General features: G+C 47.0%; 1 protein-coding gene across 3 annotated transcripts in view; it reads right to left on the bottom strand.

Moving 5' to 3' along the window:
* The window catches only part of NCOA2 (nuclear receptor coactivator 2), a 295,555-nt gene that overhangs the window by 206,832 nt on the left and 65,650 nt on the right, over positions 1-23,073 (bottom strand). For all 3 annotated transcript variants that reach the window (XM_075353202.1, XM_075353203.1, XM_075353207.1), the window contains exon 2: positions 22,518-22,588. The gene's annotated coding sequence lies outside the window, so the exon portion shown is untranslated. The remainder of the gene's footprint in view (positions 1-22,517; positions 22,589-23,073) is intronic.

Here is a 23,073-nt window from a genome sequence, read left to right on the forward strand (position 1 = left end):
AAACAATCACCCGTATACAGACGCATCTAACTATTACTATTCTTGCAGTTAAAACGAAAGGTCATACTTCGCTACCAAGTTTAAAATGGACTGTCTGGTTACGTAAAAACCTTGTGAGGGAGCGTAAAATGAGGGATCCTGACAGTGTGTAATGTGCTCACTGTTCGGATTCTGCTGCCGCTTGTCATGTGACCACTCATGCAATTTTCAAACTTGCGATCACACGATGACCGCAATCTCTTCCAATTCTCTTTGTGGTCTCAATTGTGAGAAATGTAAGAAAAAAAAGTGTGAAAAATCTCTTCAATAGTAATACTTCAATATAGAGCTATGAAGAACATGTATAACTCCGTATTAATTTTTCCAAATCCCAAAATTTAGGAAGACAAATATTTGGCGCCAAAGACCAAATTGGATCCTGTTACTAGGAACGAAATGCCTTTTCCGAAGCTTGCTCATCACCCCATCTTTAACAATTAATACATGGCGTATGCGAGGAGAGGTAACATAGCGGTGGACAGGAGTCCTCAAAGAAAATATGCTAACAATATTACACAAAGCAAAAACAACAATGCATTGCATACAAGTAATACAAGTAACAAAAAAAGAGGATTTCTTAAACATAGAAGCAATAAGGTTGCAATTGTTACCAAGGAACGCTGCGTAGAGGTAAAGATCTAGCCCTGCTCTTCAAGGATGAAACCTACACTTGTTTCTTTTACGCACTGTACAATATCTGCTTTATGATTGATGCAATTTTGCTAACCTCGCAGCAGCTGGATTGGAGGTATGCTAATGAAGAATGCTTATGTCGTAAGATTTAGGTCACCCATAGGCAATTTACAAGGCACTGAATATGCAGGAGACACCTATATGTTAATGCCCGCTTTCATACATGATCGATTGTAAGGTACAGACTCAATCCTCGGGATGTAATAGATGAGCAACTTGTAGCCTCATAATGTTACACCACACCTGCTGCAGCTGCGAACGAGGATCCAGCCATAGGCCAGATTCATCAATCGCATTTACGTATTTTTTTGTGTTTTTTATGTCCTATTGTTTTTGCTGGTGGATTTTGTGCCAAATCTATGCAAATGGCACAAAATGTTTTCAGTTCCAACAGAAATGGAAGAGATTTTTTTGCATTTTGCTTAGCAAACTGCCTGACAGCCCTTTAAATAATAATCTAAAATGTGACGTTAGTCTGATTTTGTACATAACTAGATTATATGTGCAGCATCATGAACTAGCTGAAAAAAAAAAATCTGGATAATGAAAACTACACCTACGCAGACAAGCAAATGTAAAAAGTCATAATGCCCCAAAAAAAAAAAATGCTGTCACACAGGCAGATCTCCACAGCGATCAGAGATCAGCCGCCAGCCACCAGCGACCCGTGTAACGACGGTGTGCTTGGTAACCATAGTACACATCGGGTTACTAAGCAAAGCGCTTTGCTTATAGTTACCCGATGTGTACCTTGGCTACGTGTGCAGGGAGCTGGCCTCTAGAAGCTGCGGACGCTGGTAACCAAGGAAAATATCGGGTAACCACGCAAAGCGCTTTGCTTGGTTACCCGATGTGTACCTTGGTTACCAGCGTCCGCAGAAGCCGGCTCCCTGCACATTCATTTTTGAAGGGGGTTGGCTGGGTCATTTCGATAGCTAAACTAGTCACCTATGTATCGAAGTCAGCCATAATGAAGAAAAAAAAAAAAAGCTGGTTTAGGCCTGTTTCACATGTCAGTAAAAGAAAAAAAAAACAAAACACAGACGTTCTTTACTGACGTGTAAAAAACGCCTATGTCCCTCCGTGTGCTGTGATTCATGGCACACTGTGGTTGTCCATGTACAATCCATGATACGTGATCCGTACTCTGATTGCACATGGACGTATGCTCACCTGTCCCATTCCTGCTGTCCATGGTGCTGAACTCCTCGGCTCTGCAGCGTCCGGCCACCGCTCTCTGCAGCTACTTCTGGGGCGGCTCTGGATGCATTCATGAATATGCATGAGCCAGCCAGGAAGCTGCAGAGAGCACAGGCTGCACAGAACGTCATTGGAAAAGTGAGTTGAAAAGGTTTTTAATTTTATATGTCTGTGTTTTTCTGGTACGTGTTTCACGGATCACACCATAGTGTGGTCCGTGGGACATCAGTGACGAAAAAAAAAACAAAAAAAAAACCGGACTTGTCTCCGTACAGCAATCACAGACACGCGTGTACGCTGCACAGAGACACGGTCAGTGAAAAATCACCAATATGTGCGCGGACCCATTGGTTATAATGGGTCCGCATATGTCAGTGATTCTGATACATACACACACACAATAATATACATACATACATATACATATACATATACATACATACATACATATATATATATATATGTATATATATACACATATACATACACACACACACACACACACACACACACACATATATATTATATATATATATAAATATATATATTTACATACCAAAATCACTGACGTGTGAAACAGGCCTTAGGTGTTGGGCTCAGGGCCAGTTAGGAGGACATTTCTCTGATGTTGAAGCAAATATGGAAGTACAGCAGCCAGGCGGGCGCTGACAGCAGGGGCTTTAAAGGGAGCATGTCACTAGAAAATTACCTATTGTTTAAATCAGATTTTTGTATTAAATGTACTTCATAATTATTTTTGGAATTTTTTTTTTTTTTTTTTACATGTTAAATCTGGATATATTAAAAAAAATAAAAATAAAAAAAATTCTTGCAATTTTCACACTTTCCACTTAAGACTTTATCTGCTATTGTTTAAAGAGAACACATGTACATAGCCACAAGGATAAGATCTGGACCTTATCTAATGTATTGAAGTGACATCAGCGCCTGTCCAATGGTCATTGAGCAGGGAGAGAGCACAGGGTCAGCTGTGACATCCCCCATTAAGATTCATGAATCAGGTGTTATCAGCTGTTACCGGTCATTGTCATCCTGCCTCTGATGATAAGGAGCCTGCTGTAAGCTCTTCCTAGAAGGACAGGAAATCTGTCAAAAAATAGCTCCAGAGTCCACTGTAAAAATTGTTGGAATTAATAATTTTTTGGTTATAAACATACACTGAATAGAAATAAACACAACACATTTGATTTTGCTCCCATTATCCATGAGCTGAATTCAGAGACTTTTCTTTTTCTTTGTAAGGTAATTTTCGCTCATATATTGTTCACAAATTTGTCTAAGGAGCCTTTCCCATGTCCGTGAAAAATAACACACATTTTGCAGGGACGTGTAAAAGGTGCATATGGCCCTCCGTGTGCCGTGATTTTGGCACATGAGTGTTCTCCGCATGCTATCCGTGATAATACATGGGGAACAGGAACTTTATGCTCACCTGTCCCTGGCGCCGCTGTCCGTGGTGCTGATGTCTCCCGCTCTGCGGTCTCCGGCCCTGCTGACACCCCACTGCTGCTGCTTCCGGCCCGCAGTGCAGTGAATATGCGATGAGTATAATGAGTGGGGGTTGGAAGCAAGTGACAGCAGCGGCAGAGACAGCAGGGCTGGAGAAGTGGAGTGTAGAAATTCATTTTATTTCACCGAAACGTGGTTTTCTACGGTACGTGTCACTCTGATGTCACACGGATCACATCCGTGCGGTCCGTGTGACACCCGCGCTGCCGGAGAAAAATGGACATGTCTACGTGTGGAGCACACTGACACACGTATGCTCCACACGGTCCATGTGAAAACATGCACATGTGCGCAGACCCTTTGATTTTAACAGGTCTATGTGTGTCAAGTGTCTCCGGTACGTGTGAAAACGGACGTCACGCGTACCGGAGACACGGATGTGTGAAAGGAGCCTAAATCTGTGTTAGCGAGCACTTTGCAGAGATAACCCATCCACCTCACATGAGTGGCATATCAAGATGCTGATTAAATTACATGATTATTCCACAGGTGCGTCATAGGCTGGCCACAATAAAATGTGACGTTTTACCACACAACACAACGTCAAAGATGTTGCAAGTTTTGAGGGAGCGTGCAATAATTGGCATGCCGACTGCAGGAATGTCCACCAGAGCTGTTACCTGTGAATTGAATGTTCATTTCTCTACCACAAGCCATTTCCAAGAGGCGTTTCAGATAATTTGGCAGTACATCCAACCGGCCTCATAACTGCAGACCACGTGTAACCGCACCAGCCCCAGACCTCAATATCCAGCATCTTCACCTCCAAGATGACAGAGACCAACCACCCAGACAGCTGCTACATAATCAAAGTATTTCGCAAAAACTGTCAGACCGTCTCAGGGAAATTCATCTGCTGGTCGTCGTCCTCAACGGGGTCCACCTGACTGCAGATCACTCGTAACCGACTTGGGTGGGCAAATGCTCTCATTCTCCTCACAGAGGAATCCTAGTTTTCGCTGCACAGTGCAGGTGGCAGACTGTGTGTATCGCGTCGTGTGGGTGACCGATTTGGAGAGGTCAACGTTGTGAATTGAGTGGCCCATGCTGGTGGTGGAGTTATGGTATGGGCAGGAGTATGTTATGGACAACGAACACAGGTGCATTTTATTGATGCCATTTTGAATGCATGTGACGAGATCCTGAGGCCATTGTTGTACCACTCATCCACGATCACCACCTCATGTTGTAAGGATCTGTACACAATTCCTAGAAGCGGAAAGCATCCCAGTTCTTGCATGGCCGCCATAGTCACCAGACATGTCACCACTGAGAAGGTTTATGAGGCTCTGGATCTTTGTATATCACAGCGTGTTCAAGTTCCTACCAATATCCAGCAACTTCGCAGCCATTGAAGACAAGTGGACCAACCTTCTACAGGCCACATCATCAACCTGATCAACTGTATGCGAATGAGATATGTTGCACAGTGTGAAGGAAATGGCGGTCAGATGATACTCACTGGTTTTCTCACCACCACCCTCCCAATACTGTAAAACTGCACATTTTAGAGTGAACAGCCTAAGGCACACCTGTGAAATATTCACGCTGTCTAATCATCATCTTGATCTGTCAACCCTGTGAGGTGCATGGATTATCTCGGCAAAAGAGAAGCTATCACTAAGGCTGTTTTCACACTACATTTTTTTTAACATGCGTCATGAACGTTTTTTTAACGCAAACATGGATCCAGTGCAAATGCGTTTTCATTTCAATGCATTTGCAATGGACTTGCGTCAACATGCGTTCACATGCGTTTGCATGCGTTATAGTGAGGATCCACCGACTTGCAGTTTTTTAACTTTTTTCAAAAACGCGTCCAAATATTGTTTTTCACTGGATCCTGACTATACTGCACGCAAAGGCATGTGAACGCTGGCATGCTGATAGACAGGATCCTGCTTGCTCTACTGAGCATGCCCAGAAATCAGCCTGGCGTGATCAGTCTCTCTATCCCCCCCTCCCTCTCTCTCTCACCCACCTGAGAGCGGCGGACGCTCGTAACCAAGGTAAATATTGGGTAACCAAGCAAAGCACTTCGCTTAGTTACCCGATGTTTACCTTGGTTACCAGCATCCGAAGCTGTCAGATGCCGGCTCCCAGTCTATCACGTTCAGTTCCCCTCACTCCCGATCACATGACTTCAATGCCCGCCCATAAACTTCAAGTGACAGGATCCTGCAAAATAACACATGCGTTTGCAAGCGTTTTTCTTTGTAAAAACAGGATCCACTTTTACAGCAAAAAAACGTTCATGACGCATGTTAAAAAAAAACGTAGTGTGAAAGCAGCCTAACACAGATTTTGACAAATTTGTGAATAATATTTGAGAGAAAAAAGGTCTTTTGTCTACATAGAGAACGTCTTAGGGTACCTTCACACTTAGCGATGCAGCAGCGATCCGACCAGCGATCTGACCTGGTCAGGATCGCTGCTGCATCGCTACATGGTCGCTGGTGAGCTGTCAAACAGGCAGATCTCACCAGCGACCAGTGAACAGCCCCCAGCCAGCAGCGACGTGCAAGCGACGCTGCGCTTGCACGGAGCCGCCGTCTGGAAGCTGCGGAGACTGGTAACTAAGGTAAACATCGGGTATGGTTACCCGATGTTTACATTAGTTACCAGTGTGAGCAGGGAGCAGGGAGCCGCGCACACTGAGCGCTGGCTCCTTGCTCTCCTAGCTACAGTACACATCGGGTTAATTAACCCGATGTGTAATGCAGCTACATGTGCAGAGAGCAGGGAGCCGCGCACACTGCTTAGCGCTGGCTCCTTGCTCTCCTAGCTGCTGTACACATCGTGTTAATTAACCCGATGTGTACAGCAGCTACATGTGCAGAGAGCCGGAGCCGGCAGCACAGGCAGCGTGAGAGCTGCAGAGGCTGGTAACTAAGGTAAATATCGGGTAACCACCTTGGTTACCCGATGTTTATCTTGGATACAGCTTACCTCAGCTGTCAGACGCCGGCTCCTGCTCCCTGCTTGCTTCATTTGTCGCTCTCTTGCTGTCACACACAGCGATCTGTGTGTCACAGCAGGAGAGCGGCTTTGAAGAAAACGAACCAGGGCTGTGTGTAACGAGCAGCGATCTCGCAGCAGGGGCCAGATCGCTGCTCAGTGTCACACACAGCGAGATCGCTAATGAGGTCACTGCTGCGTCACAAAAAGCGTGACTCAGCAGCGATCTCGGCAGCGAGCTCGCTGTGTGTGAAGCACCCCTTAGATATTTGAGTTCAGTTCACAAAAAAGCAAAAATAAGACATTAGTATTTATATTTTTGTTCAGTGTAATAATAAAAAAAAACAACTTGCAAAGTTTTAAATAAATAAATAAAAAAAAAATAATAATATATAAGCTTTTACTATAAATTTAGTAGACCTCTAACTCGACGTCGGCCATAATTCCAAGTAGCATTGTGTACATTTCCCCGCTACTAGTAATCTGAAGTACATTATGTCAGGATTCTGCGATGGAAGAACAGATAAAACCTATTTACTTTAGCGAGCGAGGGGACATTACACTACGTCTCTGGTTCTGCGTGTAACCTGATTTTACCTTTCACTGGTGTGCTGTGGTCACATTGCACAAGGCTGTAAAAGAGTGATTCATTAGTACGCAGGGACACGGCTTGTGAAAGTGAACAATGGCAACCTCTACTTCAGAGGATTTAGCTACTGTAGCCGTGATATAACGGTGTACAACTCAACATGAATCATTATTTCACTTTAACAAGCTCTGGGTACCACATGCCCGAGCCTGGATTCCTGTCTACACCTTGTGCCAAGTCATGTGCCGGGTATAAGAATCCGCAGCAGCCTTTCATCTGCATAATGACACATACGCTTTCTAATTAGCACTTTGGAGCGAACAGAGAGGGTTTAAATAGACATACTGAGGAAAAACAGTTGTCAGCTGATTTTAAGGGACATTTCATATTCAGAGGTGCACGTTTTTATGGAGGTTCACCGGGATAGGGCATCCAGCGCTCAAAGAGTTAAGACAGAAAACGCCTTTAAACTCCTCTAAACTTGGGAACAATATGCCCAAATACTTTTTAAAAAAAAACAAAAAAAAAACAAAAAAAACATGGCTGTTGAATTGCACACAGTAGGCACAGTGCCCCCATTTTCAGCTGCTCACTTTGCAGCTAATGCTGTGCAGATTGGGGCGGCTATGAGCTCATTAGCATTAGATTGGGGAGATTACAATGACAGGTTGACAGCTCTGTTGTACTACTAAACGCCTGGATAATGCAGGACAACAATGCAGGGAAGATGTGAATGCACAGGAACAGTACTACAGATGCATAAACACTTTTTCCTATAAAAAATAAGTCCAAAAATTATTGGCAAAAAAAAGTAAATCCAAAAATCATAGGACAAAAAAAAAAAAAAAAAAAAAAAAAAAAAAGAAAGAAATCGTTTTGTTTCTTGCATTTCTCAGGCAATTATGATAGAGAAATATATAGGAGTAAAAAAGGAACAGTCACACACTGCAAAACCACAATAAATTCTACCTAATAAATATATTTTTGGAGGTATTTAGAATATTAAAATGGCCATTATAATACTAGCCCAGCGCCCCTTCACGGCACCCTCCTTTGCTGGGTCCTACACTACACTGCATCTTCTCTGGGTTTTAAAAACCTACAAGATCAGCTGGTGAACAAAAATGAGGCTAATGAAGCAGCCAGGAGCTGGGGTGCGAATCCAGCAAACAGAGCACCACTCCCTATTATATGCATTGTACAATGAAAACAGAATGAAAACGGGGGTTCCCTTGCCGGTTTCCCACGCTGGCACTAACCTGGCTTCAAACTGGACTGGCAGCACCTTTACAAATATGACAGGTGCGTATCTGTATGTGATGTGAAATATATGAAAGAAAAAAAAAAATGAACAGTCGCACATGGATCTGTGGAAAAACTTAGCCTCAGTGCAAAACGGCTGTCGTCCGGCGCACCTGCACTTCTCCCTCCCCGCCTATGTAACTTTCATATGATTCCATATTAAAAACTGCAGAACCCCACAGTGACATGCCGCCTTCCTTCCATCTTTGGATTCATCTGACTTCTGCAACATTATCTGAGCACCACCGTGGACTGCTGGAAGTCCGTTATTCAGCAGAACTACGATCTGTGAGTACCTACCTGCGGCTGCAGTGCCCGGCCGTCTCCATTTATCAGTCTTGTAATGATAAAAATCACTGATTAATCAGCAGTAGGTTATCCAAAAAACTCTAAGGCTATGTGCCCACGCTGCGGATTTTGCGCGGATTTTGCGCGGATTTTCCGAAAATCTGCAGCAGCAGCACTTCCAAGCCATTTCAATGGCATTTTGGAAATGCTGTGCCCATGCTGCGGATTTTTCCGCTGCGGATTTGCCGCGGATTTTCATCCGGAAAAATCTGCAGCATGTCAATTGTTTGGTGCAGATTTGGTCCGGATTTTTGGTTTTGAATGGGGGAAAAAAAAAAAATGAAATCCGCATCAAAATCCGCGGTAAATCCGCGGCAAATCCGCTGGTGCGGATTTGCCGCGAAAGTCGCGGATTTTCAGGCAAAAAAATCCGCAGGGACATTCTAGCGTGGGCACATAGCCTAAGCAGCTCAGTAAGTGACACATCACTGCAATCAGGATCTCTGCCCCCTGCGTTATGCTGCTCTCAGATTAGGTGTCAAAAACCTGGTAACAGATTCCCTTCAAAAAGAATCAATCGCGAGAGCATTTTACCATTGGACTGAGAATATTGTTCTTCACCAACAACGATCCTCACAATTACCGATGTTGATACGTTATTACACCTATTACTGTATCTCAATATGCCAACCTCATATATATGTTTTGTAAAAAGGTAGCAGGTAGTTGGCATATCAGTTGGTAAAAGTTGCCAGCAATGCACCCAGGCTTTAGTCAATGAAGGCAGGTCATAAGGAAAAATGAGCATTATTTTCAGCTCCTTGTTGTCAACTATATACTGTATTATAATTCCAAGACCGTTCAGAAAAATAGGATTTAAAAAAAAAGAACGTTTACTCTCTATATATATATTTTCAGTTGACAGTACAATGCTGCCAATGGCTGCGTCCGCCGAAACGCGTAGTCCATACTGCATATACCTTGCACTTAACTTGTCAAGAGCTCTGGAATTTTTTATTCTTAGATAATAAAGTCAGAAAAAAAAACAAAAACTTTTGTTGCCCTTTGGAGTCATTCTGCCTTGCTGGATCCTTCTTCATGTTGTTCTACATATCTTGGAAGTCTCCCACTTCGGGTCCGTGCGATAAGGAGAACAAGGACGCCGGGGCTTGAGCTCTGACAGGTGAGCTGGTCTACAACCTTTATTTCAACATTATATATTATACTAGAAGGTGGCCCGATTCTACGCATCGGGTATTCTAGAATTTACGTATTGTGTAGTTAATGTATGATTTTTGTTGTATATATATATATATATATATATATATACATATACATATATACGTATACATATACATATATATATATATATATATATATATATATATGTATGTATATATATATATATATATATATATATATATATATATATATATATATATATATATATATATATATATATATATATATATATATATATATATATATATATATATATATAGATATTGTTGTGTGTAGTTACCAAGTGTTTGTGAAGGGGCGGTACATGTTCTGGGTGTTGTCTGGGTGTGGCGGGGGGTGAGAGCGGTGTTGTTTGTGTGTTGCGTTGTGTGTCGTTATTTGTAGAGCGCTGTGTGTCTGTATCGTTGTGTGTGTGTGTTGCGCGGTTTCTGTGGGTGTGGGGTGTGTGTGTGTGTTTTGGGGGGAGGTATGTTTTGTGCAATGTGTGTGTTGTGCTGTATGTGCGTATATTTGTGTGTGCCGTGGTGTTTGTGTGTTGGGTGTTGTTTGTGTGCGGCGTTGTCTGTGGGTGTCTGTGTAGGGCAGTGTTTGTGGTTCCCAGTGTGTGTGTGGTGTGTTGTGCAGTGCGTTTGTGGCTGTGTGTGTTTTGGGGGGAGGTGTGCACCCCCCATCGTGCTCCATCCCCCATGCTGCGCACCCTTCCATCGTGCTCCATCCCCCATGCTGCGCACTTCCCATCGTGCTCCATCCCCCATGCAGCACCAGCATCAGCCTCTCTCCTCCCAGCATCAGCCTCTCTCCTCCCAGCATCAGCCTCTCTCCTCCCAGCATCAGCCTCTCTCCTCCCAGCATCAGCCTCTCTAACCTCCCAGCATCAGCCTCTCTAACCTCCCAGCATCAGCCTCTCTCCTCCCAGCATCAGCCTCTCTCCTCCCAGCCTACCCCAGCCTCAGCCTCCCCCAGCATCAGCCTCTCTTCTCTCAGCCTCCCCCCTCCCAGCCTCCCCCAGCATCAGCCTCCCCCTCCCAGCCTCCCCTAGCATCAGCCTCCGCCTCCCAGCCTCCCCCAGCATCAGCCTCCGCCTCCGAGCATCAGCCTTTCTCCTCCCAGCCTCAGCCTCTCTCCTCCCAGCCTCCTCCAGCATCAGCCTCCCTCCTCCCAGCCTCCCCCAGCATCAGCCTCCCCCTCCCAGCCTTCCCCAGGATGAGCCTCTCTCCTCCCAGCCTCCCCAGCATCAGCCTCCCCTTCCCAGCCTCCCCCAGCATCAGCCTTCCTCTCCCAGTCTCCCCCAGCATCAGCCTCCCCAAGCATCAGCCTCCACCAGCATCAGCCTCTCTCCTTCCAGCCTCCTCCAGCATCAGCCTCCCCAAGCATCAGCCTCCCTCGTCCCAGCCTCCCCCAGCATCAGCCTCCCCCAGCATCAGCCTCTCTCCTCCCATCATCAGCCTCTCTCATCCCAGCATCAGCCTCTCTCCTCCCAGCCTCCCCCAGCATCAGCCTCTCTTCTTCCAGCCTCCCCCAGCATCAGCCTCCCTCTCCCAGCCTTCCCCAGGATCAGCCTCTCTCCTCCCAGCCTCCGTCCTCCCAGCCTTCCCCAGCATCAGCTTTCCCCTCCCAGCCTCCCTCAGCATCAGCCTTCCCCAGCATCAGCCTCTCTCCTCCCAGCCTCAGCCTCTCTCCTTCCAGTCTCCCCCAGCATCAGCCTCTCTCCTTCCAGCCTTCCTCAGCATCAGCCTCCCCTTCCCAGCCTTCCCCAGGATCAGCCTCTCTCCTCCCAGCCTCCTTCCTCCCAGCCTCCCCATCCCAGCCTCCTTCAGCATCAGCCTTCCCCTCTTCCCCATGATCAGCCTCTCTGCTCCCAGCCTCCTCCAGCACGCCGTGCTCCTCTGCCGACACTCACACACCCGATCGCATCCACTCACACACACCCGATCGCATCCACTCACACAATCGCATCCACTCACACACACCCGATCGCATCCACTCACACACACCCGATCGCATCCACTCACACACACCCGATCGCATCCACTCACACACACAGACACTGACGATATCGCACTTACGCGCTCATACTCACAACATCCGGAGATATCACATGCCTCTGGCCATGTGATCCTCCGTCAGGTCCTGGAAGGTCACAACAGCACAGTATCGAGGCTGAGAAGCAAGCGATATCCCAGGATGTTGTGAGTATGTGGATGCGATGTGAGGTGTGTGTGAGGTGTGTGTGAGGTGTGTGTGAGGTGTGTGTGAGAGTGAGTGTGATCTGATGTGTGTGTATGTTTGTGTGTGTGCGTGTGGATCTTCCGCCGCAGCAGGCAGCAGGACCTTGATGCGCTTGTAACCATGCGAGCATGGTTACCAACGTATCCACACCACTACCGTGCGAGCGGGGGCCGGGGGGGGGGGAGGGAGTACAGTACTCACCTCCGTGACAGCCGTGTCAGTTCGGGAAATGCGCAGGGGAGGGAGGGGGCGGGGCCAGAGCTAGCGTGCATTGCGTGAGGGGGGCGGGGCGTGGCGTGGCCGAATTGCCAATGCCTGCAGGGTGCCGGGGCGAGAGGCCAATCTGTGGGGGGGCGGAGCCTGGGCGAGCGGCTGGCCAATCCGTGTGGGGGCGCAGCCTGGGCAAGCGGCCAATCCGTGTGGGGGGGCGGGGCCATGGCGAGCCCAGCGGCCAATCAGCTTTGTGTCACCGTAAGGACACAATTTCGGAGCATGACAGACAGACAGACAGACAGAATAAGGCAATTATATATATAGATATCTCTGACATTTCTGAAGCAGAGGAAGAGCGTGCACGTTATTGAACTGCTTTTTTCACTTTTCAGTTGACAGTACAATGCTGCCAATGGCTTAAAGGTGTTGTCCGTGGGGTAAATTAATGTCAGATTGGAGGGGTCCATGTCGCAGCACCCCCAGTGATCCAGAAACAGCCGGATATAGTCAATTTGACCGGAACGCAATGCAATGTGTAGTGGCCGCTGCCGTGTACTGCAGAACACCCCCAATAGGTGATCAATATGTAGAGACCGGACTAATTATATAGTTCTCAGCTAATGAGGACGTTTATGTCAGATTGAAAGCCTCAGTGTCTGATGACAATCAGCGGCAGGTAAGGCCTGACAACCTCCTGCCATCATACCTCACACACACTGATGGGCAGGAGGGATGTGCAGTCACACTCGGCATCCACATACCTGCTATGGACACAGGCATCCCACTAATCTCCGCTTCCTGCGGGAGGGAAAACAAGTGTAGACTGACTCACTACAGGGAGCGGTTTAACATTCCTGTGACATAACACGTTGACAGACAGCCATTTTGCTTCAGAGCAGGCATACCGCCCGACACTATAAATAATGTGCAGGTCTTTTATTACATTGCGGAAGGGATGACTGGATGCTACAACACATAATCTGACAGCAGAAAAGTGCAGGTTAGCGCACCGGTTTTATCTCAGGCAGGGACATCATCTCATGCAAAATATTTTAGAAATCAAACTATTCTACTAAAGTGTGACTCCAGCTATAGAAAACGTCCAACATGTCCCCGAGACCCCAATCTATAGCTGGATCCACGGCAGATCTCAAAGATACTTTTTTGCGATCGTCTTCTCCATTCAGGAGTACTCCAAGTCTATGGTTCCTCAACTTTTCCGAATGAAGCGGCTGTGAAGAGTCATGGAGCTCGGCAAACTTCTTTATTTTATCCTATTGGTTAGGGCACTGGCAGACACAGACACATGAGGCCCTGTGCAAGAACAATATATGGACCCATTAGGGCCTAGAAGCTCACCATAAGGCCTCTTTCAGATGTCCATGCAAGACACACACATCTTGCACGGACTGTGGTGGTGAGCGTGTGTGCGTGTGTGCATTCAGCGTATGCTGTCCGTGTGCAATCCATGTGAATCCGCATAGCACACGGACAGCATGAATTTCTATACTTACCCGTCCATGGTCCTGCTGCTTCCAGTCCTCGGTGCAGTGCATATGCAATGAGCATAATGAGTGGAGGTCGGAAGCAAGTGACAGCAGGGCCGAAGACAGCAGCACTGGAGACAGGCGAGTATAGAAAAGCATTTGGTTTTCTCCAGTACATGTCACAAGGATGTCACATGGATCACATCAGCGTGCGCTCTGTGCGGTCCATGTGACACCCGTGCTGCCAGAGAAAAACGGGACAGGTCTACATGTGGAGCACACAGACACACATATGCGCCACATGGGACACACGGTCCATGTGAAAAACAAACACGCAGGTGTGCGCAGACCCATTGATTTTAATGCGTCTGCGTGTGTCAGTGTCTCTGGTATGTGTGAAAACGGACCTCAAAACGTACCAGATATACAGATGTGTGAAGGGGGCCTAATACACAATTCCACCTGCTTTGGAGATGGTAGTGGCTTTCTTACTCACTGGGCACCTGTGTGACCACACAGGTTGCACCCATGATATGTCCTCCCTTGAGTCAGGGTCTTATGCCGGCATCACACGGTACGATATATCAGGCGATATGTCATCGGGGTCACGCCGTTAGTGACGCACATCCGGCATCGCCAGAGATATCGTACCGTGTGACACCTTCGCACAACTGTGAACGAGCAACAATACTTACCTTATCGTTGCTGGTTGACACGTCGTTCATTTTCAAAATGTCGGTCCTCCTTCTGTGCTCCGGTTGTTCATCGTTCCTGTGGCAGCACATGTCGCTCCGTGTGACACCCCGGGAACGACGAACAAAGATTACCTGCATCAGGCCGGCAATGCGGAAGGAAGGAGGTGGGCAGGATGTTTACGTCCCGCTAATCTCCGCCCCTCCGCTTCTATCGGCCGGCTGCCGTGTAACGTCGCTGTGACGCCGAACGTCCCTTCCCCTTCAGGAAGAGGATGTTCGCCGCCCACAGCGACGTCGCCCGGGAGGTAAGTACGTGTAACGGGCGTTAACGACTTTGTGCGCCACGAGCAACAAATTGCCCGTGACGCACAAACGATGGGGGCGGGTACGATCGCTCGTGCAATCGCATGATAGATCATACCGTGTGACGCCGGCATCAGTGTCTAAATTCAGACCAAATAAATATACCTATAACGTAGTCCAGGGGCCCCCAACCTGTAGCTCAAGTAGTACATGTGGCTCAAGGGTCCATAATGCGTGGCATGTGGTCGCCTGCCACCTTGGTACACTAGTACCAGACCTAGCAAAGCAACATGAAGAGCAAGTCTCTAGATGGGGACTTTTGCAAGTAGCCCCACACAGAAGAGCAGGTCTGAAAAGGGGACCCCTGCTTCTTAGTATACTGGTAATGGGGGCTCTTGGTGTCACTACTGTGACAAGGGGCGGGAGCTGAATGTGGCTCTCAAGGTCAGAAAAATTGGGGACCACTGAGGTAGACATTAAATTTAAATTATACACTTTCATTACTAAAACTCACAATAGTATATTTGTGGCTATCTATTGATATTAATCATTTATCACAAATAGTTTGCAGTATATAATGGAAATCAGCTCTGTGCGCAGATTTTGTGGGGAACATTTGCATTACACATCAGTAACAAGAGCTGCAGTGTAAAGAACAGAGGAGGGACAGAACAGCATTTTGAGCACCAGACATGACTGGAGGTAAAACTAAAAGGTACCGTCACACTAAGCGACGCTCCAGCGATCCCACCAGCAACCTGACCTGGCAGGGATCGCTGGAGCATCGCTACACGGGTTGCTGGTGAGCTGCAGGCAGATCTCACCAGCAACCAGTGACCAGCCCCCAGCCACGCGTGGAAGCGATGCTGCGCTTGGTAACTAAGGTAAATATCGGGTAACCAACCCGATATTTACCTTGGTTACCAGAGCACACCGCTTAGCGCTGGCTCCCTGCACTCCTAGCCAGAGTACACATCGGGTTAATTACCCGATGTGTACTCTGCTACGTGTGCAGGCAGCAGGAGCCGGCTTCTGCGGACGCTGGTAACCACGGCAAACAGCGGGTAACCAAGAAGCCCTTACCTTGGTTACCCAATATTTACCTTTGTTACCAGCGTCCGCCGCTCTCACGCTGCCAGTGCCGGCTCCCTGCACTCTTAGCCACAGTACACATCGTGTTAATTACCCGATGTGTACTTCGGCTACGTGTGCAGGGAGCCGGCACTGACAGCTGAGAACTGCGGACGCTGGTAACGAAGGTAAATATCGGGTAACCAAGGTAAGGGCTTCTTGGTTACCCGCTGTTTACCGTGGTTACCAGTATCCGCAGAAGCCGGCTCCTGCTGCCTGCACATTTAGTTGTTGCTCTGTCGCTGTCACAGACAGCGATGTGCGCTTCACAGCGGGACAGCAACAACTAAAAAATGGCCCAGGACATACAGCAACAACCAGCGACCTCACAGCAGGGGCCAGGTTGTTGCTGGATGTCACACACAGCAACATCGCTAGCAAGTCGTGCCAAAGCAGCGATGTTGCTAGCGATGTTGCTGTGTGTGACGTGGCCTTAAGACTAGCTCAGATTTCCATTAGGGCAAATTAAGACGTCTGTTTATCATAGTCCAAGTACAAACTGGGAGCAGGTCTCCTGTCACGAACGTGACAGCCTCATAGGAATTTATATCATGTTTGGGTCAGGAGATCCGGCCAGTCCGAGCATTCGCCCTGAGGCCCTGTGCAAACTAGAAAATAACATTTTCTTAAGAAAATTCCGCACCCTCTGAAAGATTACCGCACCTGCGGTAAAAAAAAAAACCCACAGCAAACCGCACCCGAAATCCACATGTGGTTTCACCGCGGTTTGCTGCCGTATGTCCTTGCAATATTTTGATAACACAGGGAGATACTCACCTGTCCCTGCTCCTTCTGTCCGTGGTGCTGAAGTCTCTCGCGATGCTGTGTCCCATGCGGCTGTCTCCAGCGCTCTACTGCTTACGGGTCGGCTGTACAGTGCATAACTGCATTTGCATGGGCCGGCCTGGATGCAGAAGACCAGCGTGCGGAGGCAGCCTCGCTGGAGAAGGTGAGTATATCAGAGGTGACTTCAGTCAGCTGATGTGCAGAGACAGCTGAGTCCTCCACCTGTCACCGCAAAGCACGAGTGAAGTCACCACTGATCTCACGAGGATCACTTCACTTGCTGCCTGACCCTCACAGTGAGCAGTCATGGTCTATGGTGCTCGCTGTGTCAGGTGTAGCAGAGCTGGAAGAGTCGTGGGACCTTGTGTGGATTACGTCGGACCTGGAGGGCTGTTATTGGTGGGGGTTAATAAAGTGGTGAAAGAGGGGGCTTTTTTGTCTTTTATTTCAAATAAACGATTTTTTGGGTGTTTGTGTTTATTTACCTTCACTTACAGTTTAGTGATGAGGGCGTGTCTCAGACGCCTGCCATCACTAAGCTAGGACTTAGTGGCAGCTATGGGCTGCTGCTATTAACTCCTTATTTCCCCGTTTGACACAGCACCAGGGCAACGGGAAGAGACGGAAATGGACAGCATATGACTTAAATATGAGTGTCTGAGCAAAGGGTTGGAATACTTATGACCATTTGATATTTCAGCTCTTGTTTAATAATTTTCTTCTGTCAAAATGGGGTGCAGAGTGTACATTAATGAGAAAAAAAAATGAACTTTTTCAATTTACCAAACAGCTGCAATGAAACGGAGTGAAAAATTTAAATAGGTCTGAATACTTTTCGTACCCACTGAAACTATTTACTGCCTATGTGGCCCAGTGGTGCTCATATTGCCTATGTAGTGCCTACTATGTGGCCCAACGGTGCTCATATTGCCTGCCTAAAATAAATGTTGTGAAATTGAAAGACTTTGGACCCATTCACACCAACTCCTTTCTGCCGACCCTATGGTTATTAGGCCCTATGGAGAGGACAAAACAAACTTTGACATACTGCAGGTCTACGTACTCCATGGCCTGCACAATGCCCAACTAATAACCTTTTTCTTTGTCCTTTAATGCTAGGATTCTCTCTTGAACATTGACCAACAGCCGGTTTAATTCCTCTTTATTTACATTATACCCGGTTTCTGAGGAGCACAGACACTGCTGAAATGAGCCGCGCACATGTGCAAGATTCCCTGGAGCTGCGGTGACGCCGGGTCGTGGAAATCATTTTATCACACCCATAGGGGCGTGATAACATGGAAAGAGGGCTGACGAGTCTGGGGAAACTAATGCCCCATCGTTTAGCTACAGGTCTAATTATATCATAGGAGCAGCGCAATTTATAAAAGATTTTTTTTAAAGACTGACTTTAGTAAATAACATTATACCGGGCTGGCTAGGGAATGAATTTTGCCATACACGTGAATGCTGCTGGGTGGGAGGGAAGAGGAGTCCTGACAGATTCCTTTTAAGGGGCATTTAAACTACAAGATAATAGTCGATAATCGTTGTTAAAAATGTTAAAAATGTTGCCGATCATCGGATGAACGAGAAAAGCGATCGTTCATTGGGTGAAATGAGCTTTAATGCAGCGTAAAAGATCTGTGTTCTCAGCGTTGTTCTGTGAAACAGGACTCGCGCTGCTGACAATCATGGAGGTCTGTGCACACTGAGCCATCTAGTATGGATCATTCAAGGCACATTGTTTACTTTGATTTGGCTTGGTAAACAGGCAGTCATACGGCCGGTGATGAGTAAAGGCTGCTTTACACCTTACAATTTCGCAAACGATATCGTATGCGATGTGACCCGCCCCCATCGTGTGTGTGGCACGTTCAATTTGTTGACCGTGTTGCACAAACGATTATTTCCCGTCACACGTACTTACCTCCCATACGACCTCGATGTGGGCGGCGAACGTCCACTTCCTGGAGTGGGAGGGACGTTCGGCGTCACCGCGACGTCACGCGGCAGCCGGCCAATAGGAGCGGAGGGGCGGAGATGAGCGGGACGTAAACATCCTGCCCACCTCCTTCCTTCCGCATTGCCGGCGGGAGCCGCGGGACGCAGGTAAGCCGTGTTAATTGTTCCCGGGGTGTCACACACTGCGATGTGTGCTGCCTCGGGAACATTGAACAACCCGACGTGCAATTTTTAGTAATTGAACAACGTGCCTGCGATCAACGTTTTAACGTTCAATTGCACGGAGGTTTCACACGCTACAATGTAACTAACTATGCCGGATGTGCGTCGCTTACGACGTGACCCTGCCGACACATCGTTAGATAAATTGTAGCGTGTAAAGCCCGCTTAAGAGTTATCTGATCGGCTGTCGTATTGTGCTGCCGGTCAGGCCATATGAATGGACCTTCTCCGATTTCTCAGTTGGTTTCTTCTCTCTTTAAATGAACCACACTCTTCCTCCCTGCCCATTCTAAATGTCAATATGCTACAGGTCACTGTAGCCCCGGCCTCATTTCAGGCATCTACAAAATTGTAAAATAGTCTTCATATGTAAAACAATGTTATTTGCTCAAGTGGGGAAATTAGTTGGCTAACTCAATATCCAGCCAGCATTGGCACTGACTGGGCTACATTATCCAAATCACCCATATATATTCTATATAGAGAGAACCAATTGGATAGTCTAGTGCACTGGTACCATACCCCTGGCCGATCCCCTCTGTATCTAATGTTTTCTGGTGATACATAGCTTGTGATGGCTCTGTACCGCATAGAGTTTGATTCAACCTTACTGGTTAAAGGGAACCGGTCAGGTCCCTTATGCGCTCTAACCTACAAGCAGGGTGATTTGTGGCCTAGAAACCCCTTCCTACCCATCCCTGTGTTGTAATATTATGTAATATGAATTTATAAAAAGACGTTTTATAGCCTACGTATTTCCTATGTAAATGAGCAGATGGTCTAGTCCTCTGGGCGTCGTTTCGCCCCATGGGCGTTTGCATGCTTTCCATGGTATTACGCCCCTGTGGGTGTGATACTATGGATTTACAAGAGCAACGTCACCGCCAGCTCCTGGAGATCCCTTGCGTGCGCACGTGCCATTCGCGCAGCCTTTTTATCGGGGTGTTTACTTGCCACTTTTAGACACGCACTGCACATGCTTGGAACTTCTGATCATGTGCAGTGCGCTTGTGAAACCGACAAGCATACACCCGGCTAAGAAGGCTGCATGAATGGCAAGTGCACACGCATGGGAGCTCCAGGAGCTGACAGTGACGTCGCTCATGTTATCTATGGTATCACGCACCACAGGGGTGTGATAACATGGAAAGCATGTGACAGGCCCAGCCCCAGGGCCTTAGGTGATACTCGGAACAGAGCCTGACTAGTCTAGAGATGTCAGCGGTGGCGGGGCAAGGTTCCGTGACCCTGGCGGTGTCTTTCTTCAATAAAGGGCATGATGATGAGAGTTATATTTACAATAAAATAAAGTTTGTGACGCCACCTGTGGTTTTGCGGCTATGTGAGCCGCCGCTGCGTGTTCCCCGGGGCAAGTGGTGATGGCGCAGCTGAGGTGTTCTTGCTCCCCACAGGTGGAGCGGGACCCTAGGACAACCGTTGGAAAGTCTATTTTGGGAACCCGGTGGACTTCAGGGAGCAGGGTCGGGTTACGGACAATAATGGACAAAGACAGCAATTTCTTTACCTCCTTCCTTTAACTCCGCCACAACTGGTGAAGTCCTGGGAGACCGGTACAGGTGATGGTAGCGATCTGGTTGGCCTGGAAGCAGTTGGGGGATATCTCCCTGGCCAGGGGAGTATTGAGGCCTTCTCACCACGCTCTTATTCTCTCCTTCAAGACCCCGCTGAGTTAGTCAAGAGGAGGCCCATTCTGCTGGGACTTGTGGTACTACCCTTTATCCGTATGGTAGGCTGCGCGGGCCTTCTCAGGTGCCACTCTGCTGGCGGCGGCTCCGGGTCCCTGATGCGGAGCTGTACCTTCGGGTTGTTGTGGGGCCAGAAGACTTGCAGTCCTCCTGCCCTTCGGATTTGGTTGCGGGGACTCGAGTACCCCGGGCAACCATAGACTCCCATGTCCGGTCTTTAGCGTTTTCTTCAGAAGTGAGCCAATTCAGCTCCACTCCCCCTCCTGTGCCTCTTTGCAGACCTCGCTATTTCTGGGCTCGGCTGTTTTAGCTCCAAACCCCAGCTTACTTGTCCTCACTACTTCAGCTCCTCACTCTTCAACGGTCAGCTTCCAACTAGTGATGTGTCTGTCACGAACGATCCAACACAAATATCCGGCTCCCTGCTGTGACTGACAGGAGCCGGATCCCCAGTGTGAGCTACTAAATTCTCTAAACGGCTCTTTTTGCCGCTGAAACCTCGCCCGCCCATGGCTAAATCCCACCTACACAACAATTTAATTGGTACTTGAAAGTGGGTGGGTTTAGCCGCGTGTGGGTGGGGTTTCATCAGCGTTCCTATAATCTTAAATATGTGTTCACCTGGTGTGAACACATATTTAATAGGGAGCCAAGAACGATCCGAATGAGCCGGCTCTTTTTGGTGAGCAGAGCCATGGGAACCGGATCACTAAAAAGAGCCAGACTGCTCATCAATACTTCCAACCGTCACTTCTCTAACTCCTCCCCAGGTCAGAGCTTCAGAACACCAGGTTTAGAGCTCCCTTTGCTGGCCCAGAGTAGGAACTGTGTTGAATGTAGATACTACTGACCAAGGGACTCCCCCTCTTGCTTCCAGGCTTAGTATTAATGCTTGTGGGGCAACACTACTGTGGCAACCAGATCACTGGGGTGCCACACTTGCAAATGTCCACGGGGCAAAACCCTCTGCTCATTTACATAGGCAACACGTAAGTTATAAAAAAAAATATATACATTCATATTACACAATATTAGAACACAGGGATGGGTAGGAAGGGGTTTCTAGGCCACACATCACCCTGCTTGTAGGTTAGAACGCATAAGGGACCTGACAGGTTCTCTTTAATGATCCAGTGCTACCTCCATCAAATCCTAGGGGGGTCTCACTATCCCTCCCCTAAATTATTTCTTGCTCCTACATCTACCTGCAGCAAAATTCTTGGTCTCTGTTCTGAAAATGCACGGCTACACTTTCGCAAATAGATTTTATTCATTGAGGTGCACACGTTAGATTCATGGAAAATCTGACTGCTAAAATCTACAATCGTGACTTCTTCTAAATAATTTAGTCTCGATGAGAGGACCATCGTGATCAAACTCATTTCTCATAGCACCGCCTTTCTATTATTATTATTATGCTCACCTCCGTGGTCTCAGTCAGTCTTTTTCTTTCCTTGTTTGTTATTTCAGCTCCAACTGAAAACTATTTATTATACAAATGGATTGTGCCATGTCCGGACCATTTACCCTTTAAGCGGCTTGTTATTTTGCACAGATTTATTCTAGATTCTTCACCTTTGTAGCAGAATTATTTCTCTATTAAAGTTCCAATATTACTTTGAAGTATTGTGAATTCAGAATTCTTTTAGTATATTGTATCACTTCTCACTGCTTATTAAACCTTTATTAAAAGTTATTATTTTTAAAACAAATATTTTGGAAGCACATTTGTGCCAAATCTTCATAGATTGTGCTGGGGACGCAGGACGCATGCAGTTATGCTGCAGTGCTAAACGCAGCGTAAAAGCATGCAACACGCAGACATGCGCACACAGCCTTAAGAAACAAAACTACAGAAACAAGAGTAAAAAGATGTGACAAAGTAAACGAAGCGTGGACCTTGCCTGTTAGTACTTAAAAAGATCGATGGGACATTTACCTGTTAATGCATCAATAGGAGCAAGAAAGTGGTGTTTTCTCTCGCCTGGCGCTCAGTAATCTGTTATATACCTATAAAGAAAACAAAGAAAATCACTTTTTTTTTTTTTTTTTACTTTTATTGCTACAAACAGAGTTAGGCAATAATCATAAAAAACACAAAAGATTCAAGATATTCAAATAAGTAACAAGATCTCTAAATGTTTGTTGTGTTTTCTAGCTATCCAATTACCAATGTACCCGTATCTGCGGCAAACCACCCCCCCCCTCCGACCTACTGTCTCCTCCCCGTTATCCTGTATAAAACATGTATAGGAGTATATGCTGATTACTATTACAGTGCACTCAAAGGAAGGTTGGAGAAAGTGTCAGAACAGTAAAGATATTTTTACACACCCCAATTATTAGCAGATCAAACAATTATAGGAAGCCGTTGCCCCATGCAAACATTGCACTAATCAGCCAGCAATTGTGCAAACATTCATTTGTCAGAGGCCTAAAAACAATCGTTGATCAGCAGAGCTTCCCTTCCTCTAAGTCGGGAATTTGTTAAGGTA

This window comes from Anomaloglossus baeobatrachus, chromosome 6 (assembly GCF_048569485.1).
Source record: "Anomaloglossus baeobatrachus isolate aAnoBae1 chromosome 6, aAnoBae1.hap1, whole genome shotgun sequence".
Classification (NCBI taxonomy): domain Eukaryota; kingdom Metazoa; phylum Chordata; class Amphibia; order Anura; family Aromobatidae; genus Anomaloglossus; species Anomaloglossus baeobatrachus.